Below are 7,088 nucleotides of genomic sequence, written 5' to 3'. Positions count from 1 at the left end.
CTACGATGAAAAGGGGAAAATGTCCATTTTATCAGTGATTTTCTAAATTGCACCCTAGCCCTTCCCACCCCTACCTTGGTTTGGAGGTGGCATCTTCAGATATGGAGGTCTCTGCTACAGCCACAAAGCAATGCCTGGCCAGAGCAGGTCCTTCCCAGGGTCCTGTTAGGCGCAGCTTTCATCAGCTGCGTTTGTGTTTGTGTTGTGTTCATGTCTCTGGAGCTAAGGAGGGAGAGGGAGGATGTCATTACTTTGACAAAATGGCTGAGTATCTTTATCATGATAAAAGACATCTTAGTCTCCTGGTTCAGAGCCAGAGCTGGCTGTGCAAGGAATAGAAAGCTGCTGTAAAGCCAGCAGATGGAGTCCCAGCCCTTCTCTAGGTGACTCTCAGCTCACCTGGGCTGTTATTGGAGTTGAGGCTTGGGCCCAGCTCTGTGGCCAGAGGGGACAGGGAATGAATAAAAATGATTGCACCACATTGCTATAATGGTTGTCTTGTCTGCAGAGGAGTTTGCTAAAATATGATCCTGGGGAGGCTGTTTTCTTGTGCCTCTCTGGAATTACTGCAGAAGTAATTGTAAGGAGTGTGTGATTGTATGCCTGAGATGACCAGGGGACATAAGACACAGGAAGATGTAGAAATGACAGAACCAAGTCCTGGGCAGTGAAGAAAAATGCCGCTATTCCCTCACACCTGGAAAACCTAGGAGAAACTCGGGGATATGAGTGGCTCTTGGTGGGAAAGAGCAACCTTATGAGGAAAATTTGGACAAGGAAGCTGACTTAGCATCGCTAGACTTACTCCTCTCTGAATTGCTGGCACTGCAGGCCCTCATTAAAATCTGTAGACTGCTTAAGAAATGGAGTTGGGAGCAGTAGAATTTAAGCTAGTATGGTGGTGCAGGGCTGTAATCCTAGGACTGTGGGAGGCCGAGGCAGGAGAATCACAAATTTGAGCCCAGCTTAGGCAACTTAATGATCTAGTAAGACCCTACCTAAAACAAAAAAATATAAATCTCAAAAAAAAAGAGAAAAAAAATCCCCAAGGCTTCCTAAGCACTCAACAAATAGCTAGATAGATGGCTGCTCTTAATAAATACTATGGTACTCTGCGCCCCTCTCCAGCCTACAGAACATCTGTGAACCGGAGAGCCTTCATCATCTCATAGCTTCAGAACAAGGAGGAACAGTGAACGGCTTCCTACTCCCTGAAGGCAGGGCCTGAGCCTCTCCTGTGCGACTTCCTTTATCCAAATAGCCCAAATCCCAAAATAGAGGTATACTGGGGGCTCAGCCGGATGACCTCCGTAATCCAAGGCCAGACTACTGCAGACTGCCCAGAAAGTTAGAAGGAAGCTGGTCTCTTGCTGGTCCTTGCTCAGTCCTGAAGCCTGCGGCAGGAGTAAGGGGGCTTGGAGTCTCAGCGGCAGAGCAGGTGTCACAGTCCTCCCTTCATTGATAATCCAGAGGTGTCTGGCAAGTCTCTTGGCCAGAGGCCTCCCTGGAGCCCAGAGCTCTTTGAAGAAAAGATTCTAGGAACAAGAAAGCTGCTGCTCTTGATGAGAAAGTCAGGAGGGAGGAAAATGAGACTAACGAGGGCTGAAGCGAACTGTCCGTGGGCTGGAGAGAATGTTAATGGCTCTGCTCCCAAGCTTCAGAGTCGGAGCTGGGCAGGAACATGCACAGATGCCTTAGCTGTCACCAATACTTTCCAAGTATTGGTGACACCGAATACTTTCCAAGGACTGAGCTGGCAGGTAGCGGTAGCCTGATTTTCCTGGATCAAGAAGCAGGACCCGTTGAGGCAAAGGAAAGGGAAACTGTTGGGAGACCCTAGGCCTGGCCCAGCTAGTTGGGGGTTTAACTTCTCTCCTCTGGATGGGACTCCCTGAATTAAGTGCAATGGAAATGACTGGCAGAGGAGTGGCTCTCACTGAACAAATCTGACTGACACTTGTTTGTTTTCTCTGCTTATAAATGCTAGCTTCTGGGGACTGAATTGTGTGATCCAAAATTCATATATTGAAGCCCTGATCCCCACTGTGATGGTACTGGGAGATGGGGAATTTAGAAAATGATTTGGTTTAGATGAAGTAAGGGCAGGGTCCTCATGGTGGGATTAGTTTCCTTACAGGAAGAGAGGGTGCTCACTTAACATGCTTTCTTCTGGTTTTTTGCTCTCAACTGAGATTTATAGCTTCCAAAACTGTTAAAAAATAGATCCCTTTTGTTTAATCTACCTAGTCTACAGTATTACAGCAGCCCAAACTCGCTTGTGCAGTAGCTGTAGTGGATGCCACTGAAACCCCACTCAAATCTTTTTACATCAGCATATCCTCAGCTGCTGTGTTGGCTTTCAATGATTCACAGATCCCTTTTTTCCAGAAAATTGCTTCTAGTGGATGGCGCACTGTTCCAGTGACCCCTGTAGCTTCCAGCTAAGGGAGTATAGAAAGGATCGATTTGGGCCAGGGATTTAGCTCAGTGATGCCACTGCCTGCCTTGCAAGTGCAAGGTCCTAGCCAGGCTTGGTGGTGCACGCCTGTAATCCCAGCACTTGCAAGGCTGAGGCAGGAGGATCACTGTAAATTCAAAACCAGCCTGGGGATACATAGTGAGTTCCAGGTCAGTCTCAACTACATAGTGAGACCCTGTCTCAAAAAAACAAAACAAAACAAAACAACAACAACCAACAAAAGCAAGTGCAAGGTCCTGAGTTCGATCCTTGGTACCAAAAAAAAGAAAAAGAAAAGAAAAAAAGACAAAGGATCAATTCTTTGGTGCCATCATACCCCTCAGTCCCCCTGTGGTATCAACTGAGGCCAGATACAAAGCTGTAAACTCCTTTCCTCCCAGCCTTTCCAGCTTCCTTCATGGCCTCAACAAATCAGGTGACCTGGATCCTATCTCAGGCTCTGCTTCTGAAGAGCTGGATCTAAGAAACCTCTCCCGAGTGATAGAATATTGAGGAACTCCAAAAACTGGGGAGAACTCTGTGAGGACAGTGGTGATGATTAATGCCCAGTGACAATGAACATTAGGACAACAGCTTCTGTTCTTTTGTCCAAAAAGTTTAGAAGAATAAAGGTCTACTGCCAAAGATGGCGGCGGGGTGGGGGGATGCTTTGGCAATAGATGGCTCTTTCCACAGGCATCTGGCAAACAGCTGGGCTGGCCAGAGTGTAAACAGCCTTGTTAGCATAGAGCCAAGGGTGTGATTCCACGGTCTTAACCAATAAAGGAAGCACCTTGGTTGCAAGAACCTTGAACCACAAAGAGACCACAGTCAGGCAGGCAGCTCTGTGGTCTGCCTGGGAGCCAGGCAGGGTTGAGTTCTCACAAGGGAGAATCCTAGCACCTGTGAGGGAAGCACCCAGTCTCAGCGGCTTCAGGTAATTGGTTCCTGTTACCCTTCTGCTGTGCTTTGTTCAACCTGTTGGCTTCTTTATGATGCTATTTTGTTCTTGGGGGATTTTGTTTTCACTCTTTTGTAATAGAAACCCTTTGGTTTCCCTCTTTTCCTTTCTAGCCCTTTATTTTCACTCTGAGTCCAACTTCTTCATTGGGGCTGTGAGATCTGGGCCTGGCTCCATCTTGGGAGGTGGAGGTTTGATGGATTCTTACTCTTCCAAGAAAGCCAATCTCTGATCTCCTTAGAATTTAACTTCAATGCACTATTAAGCTGAAAGATGCAGTGAGGATGGAGAGGGATGGAGTAGACACAGTGCAGAGGACCCTTTCCTGCCAAGCCACTGACCAACAGTTACACTTATGTCCATTAATTTTCAGAGTGGCCCCCAGGGATACAGTGACAGCACACAGTAGATGCTTATCAACATACTCCCAAAGATTTAGAGACACACCTAATGAGAGTGGCTCCTGATTACTTTTTCTCAAGAGATCTGGAATCTTCTGTCCAGATCTAGAGGTGAAAAAGAGTATTTTGGGCAATTCTTATCTATTTCTACAAAAATTTTCCCAACATATTTTGTGGGAGCAAATAAAATACTGGTTGTAGAAGGATCTTATCACACAAAGACAACTGCAAGGTAGCTTTCTTCCAAAAGCTCTTCAGAGGCTGGACATACATGCCTGTAATCCTAGTGCTCAGGAGGCTGAGGCAGGAAGATGAATGGGAGTTTGAGGCCAGCCTGGACTACTTAGTGAGTTCAAGGCCAGCCTGAACTACATAGTGAGACCATGTCTTAAAAACGAAAAAGAAAATGACATTCCAGAAAAGGGCAGATTTGCTTTGGGAAGACTAGACAAGTGGTGCATCAGACTACAGATCTACCTCCACTACTTGGCCTTGCTTGCTTCTTTGCTTTTTTCTTACACAAGATCTCCACACCTGGCACTCAGGTCACTACCAGCATCCCCAAACCAGTACTACTGTTAGAACTCTGCATCCAGAGGTGAGTTCCCTCTGCATTTTCCCACTGCTCACACAAAAGCTCAGAGAGGACAGTGATTGGTCTGGCTTGAGGTTTGTTTGTTTTGCCTGTTGAAAGGAAAGTCTATTCTAGTATACAGAGACTAAAAATCAGGAGATTCTAACAGCTTGCCGGGAAAAGCCGATTTCATCACATCCCTGTGTGGATGGGCAGATGACGGGAGGGAGATAGTGGCAGCTAGCTGGAGATGGGCTAACGCTAGGGGAGCGGTATCAGCAGCTAGCTGGGAAAGGAATTACGCTTATACCCGTATTGAAGGGGCTAAGGAATCTGGGTGAAATATTTATGACTTGGATGCCCAAGGACGGTCTGCTGAGGTGTGTACACAGTTACTGGACTTCTTGGTGCCAGGGGGGTTGTATATTTGCCCTATTTACCGAGAAGCTGCTGTTGTTTGCTGAAAGCAGCCTGTTTGCTTTGTCCCATTTGCTTGTGAAGGACCCATGGAAGTCAGCCCTGACACTCAGGGAAAGAGCACTGAAGGTCATTTCCTTGATGATGATACACTTAATACAAAAATGGAATTACAATTTTCGGACACTTTGGACAATCTTCAAACCTCTCAAGGTACCACCGGTGATGTTGTTTTGCTCTGGACAACAAGAGACCAGCTGGCCCGTGCTTAGCCTCCCTACTCCACAATGTCCCCAAGGTAGTTGACTGCAGTTATGTATTCAAACAAGCCTCCCCTTGGTGTTTTGTATCCTGTCTCTTCCGGTTTTTGGAGGTTACTTAAGACAGGATCTGAGTGGGTATTTATCAGCATGCCAGTTAACCACAGGGCAAAACCAGCTAGAAATTAGGGCTGGGTCATCCAGTCCTCTGCATATACCGTGTACTGGCTCAGGTACCTGCACTGCAAGTAGCCGTTATAGGTACAGAACAGGAAGGCTGATACACAGGGGAAGAGAGGCGTCGCTTTCCTCCTCGGGTCAGGAAGGGGAAGATCAGGGACCTGTGCACGCAGTGGATGAGGTACACGGCCAGCAGGACGCAGTTGGGCAGGTGGTCGAGGCGTGGGGGACGTAGGTGCATCCGAGAAGTGGCCAGGCCAGTGCCTGCAGCTCCTACAGGGCCCAGGCAATAGCGCGGGCAGCCACAGGCCTGGCCACTGCGATGCGTAGCGGCCACGGGGAGACGCAAGGCACAGGAGCAGCGTGGAGCGCCAGCAGCCCGTCAGGCCCGTCAGGTAGGCGAGCACGTCCACTGGCACCATTGCAGCGGCCGGGCAGTGCACACCATGCCCCATGCCCGGGCCGCCCACATAGAGAGCGGACGAGGCGTGGGAGGCCTGGCCACCCACCCCACGCACCAAGCACACGCCCTCCCAAGACCCCGGTGACGTGCGGACCCAGACCCGGGCCGGCTACCTGCCTGACTTGAGTTTTATGTCCTTATCTGAATCAGTTGCTGTGCCCAAAGGTGCTGAGCATTCCAGGGGGCTAGTCTTGGGTCATGTCTTTACCCTGAACCTGGGCGGGGGGTCGGGCTGCTCCTTAGAATATCTGGAGAGTGATCCCCTAAGGAAAGATGCTTGGGAGGAACGTGAGTCCACTATGGCAAAGGTCTATTTACCTTTTGGACTATAGCTAATTCAAATGAAATAGCTTAGGAAACACCAGTTATGGGTTCAGCCATCACAAATGGCAGTTTCTAGACTCAACTGTGAAGAAAGGCAAGACAGCATTACATGAGTCATCTAGTGGAGGAAGCCGGAGGGGTTGGAGAACCACAGGGAGGAGGCCGTCTTTCCATGAACCCAAAGGCTGGGCCAGGGAGGGCAGCCTGGCCCATAGTGGTGCTCAGTTAATGTTTGTGGAATGGCTTCTTGGAAAAAATCCCTGATCGAAGAGGAAAGTGTAGGAAGCAGGAAGAACCATGGAGGGAAGGCAGACTCCCATCGTAACTCGGAGTTCATTCTATTTTTGTTTTTTAGGGGGCGGGTACTGGAGATTGAATATAAGGTCTTTGGACTATATATATTCCCACCCCATTTTTAAAAAATAATCAATTATTGGGCTGGGGATTTAGCTCAGTGGTTCTGCTGCCTGCCTTGCAAGCTCAAAGTCCTGAGTTTGATTCCCAGTACCAAAAAAAAAAAAAAAAACTATTATTTTTGGTGTTTTGAGACAGGGTCTTGCTTTGTATTGCAGTCTGTCCTCGAGTTTACTATGTAGGCCAGGCTGGCCTCGAACTTATGATGATCCTCCTACCTCAGCTTCCCAAGTGCTGTGATTACAAGCATGTGCCACCACATTTGGCTTTTTATTTTTTATTTTGAGACAGGGTCTCACCAAGTCACTAAGTTGCCCAGGCTAGGCTTGACTTGCAGTCCTTCTGACTTAGCCTTGCAGAGTGCTGGGATTATAGGCCTCTGCTACCAGCCCCAGCTAGAGTTCACTTTTATTTTTTGGTACCAGGGATCAAACTCGGGACCTTGCGCTTGCAAGGCAGGTGGCGGCACCACTGAGCGAAATCCCCAGCCCCTAGAGTTCACTTTTTGATCAAGCCTTGTTTCCATAATTTACCAGTTGTACACAGCCGATACATTAGTATTTTCCAACAATGTAATTAAAGCTGTTGTTTTATTGTCTTCATTCTAAATAGCTGGTAAAATGTAGGACTTTCTAG

At 48.0% G+C, this 7,088-nt stretch overlaps 1 pseudogene; it reads right to left on the bottom strand.

Moving 5' to 3' along the window:
* Window positions 1–4,964: 4,964 nt before the first annotated feature.
* Window positions 4,965–5,706, bottom strand: LOC104855126 (annotated as a pseudogene).
* Between the last annotated feature and the right edge of the window lie 1,382 nt (window positions 5,707–7,088).

This window comes from Fukomys damarensis, unplaced genomic scaffold, assembly GCF_012274545.1.
Source record: "Fukomys damarensis isolate Sample0158 unplaced genomic scaffold, DMR_v1.0_HiC HiC_scaffold_3, whole genome shotgun sequence".
In the NCBI taxonomy this organism is placed as follows: Eukaryota; Metazoa; Chordata; class Mammalia; order Rodentia; family Bathyergidae; genus Fukomys; species Fukomys damarensis.
The sequence above is the reverse complement of the archived record's forward strand: the minus strand, read 5'-3'. Positions and strand labels throughout refer to the sequence as shown.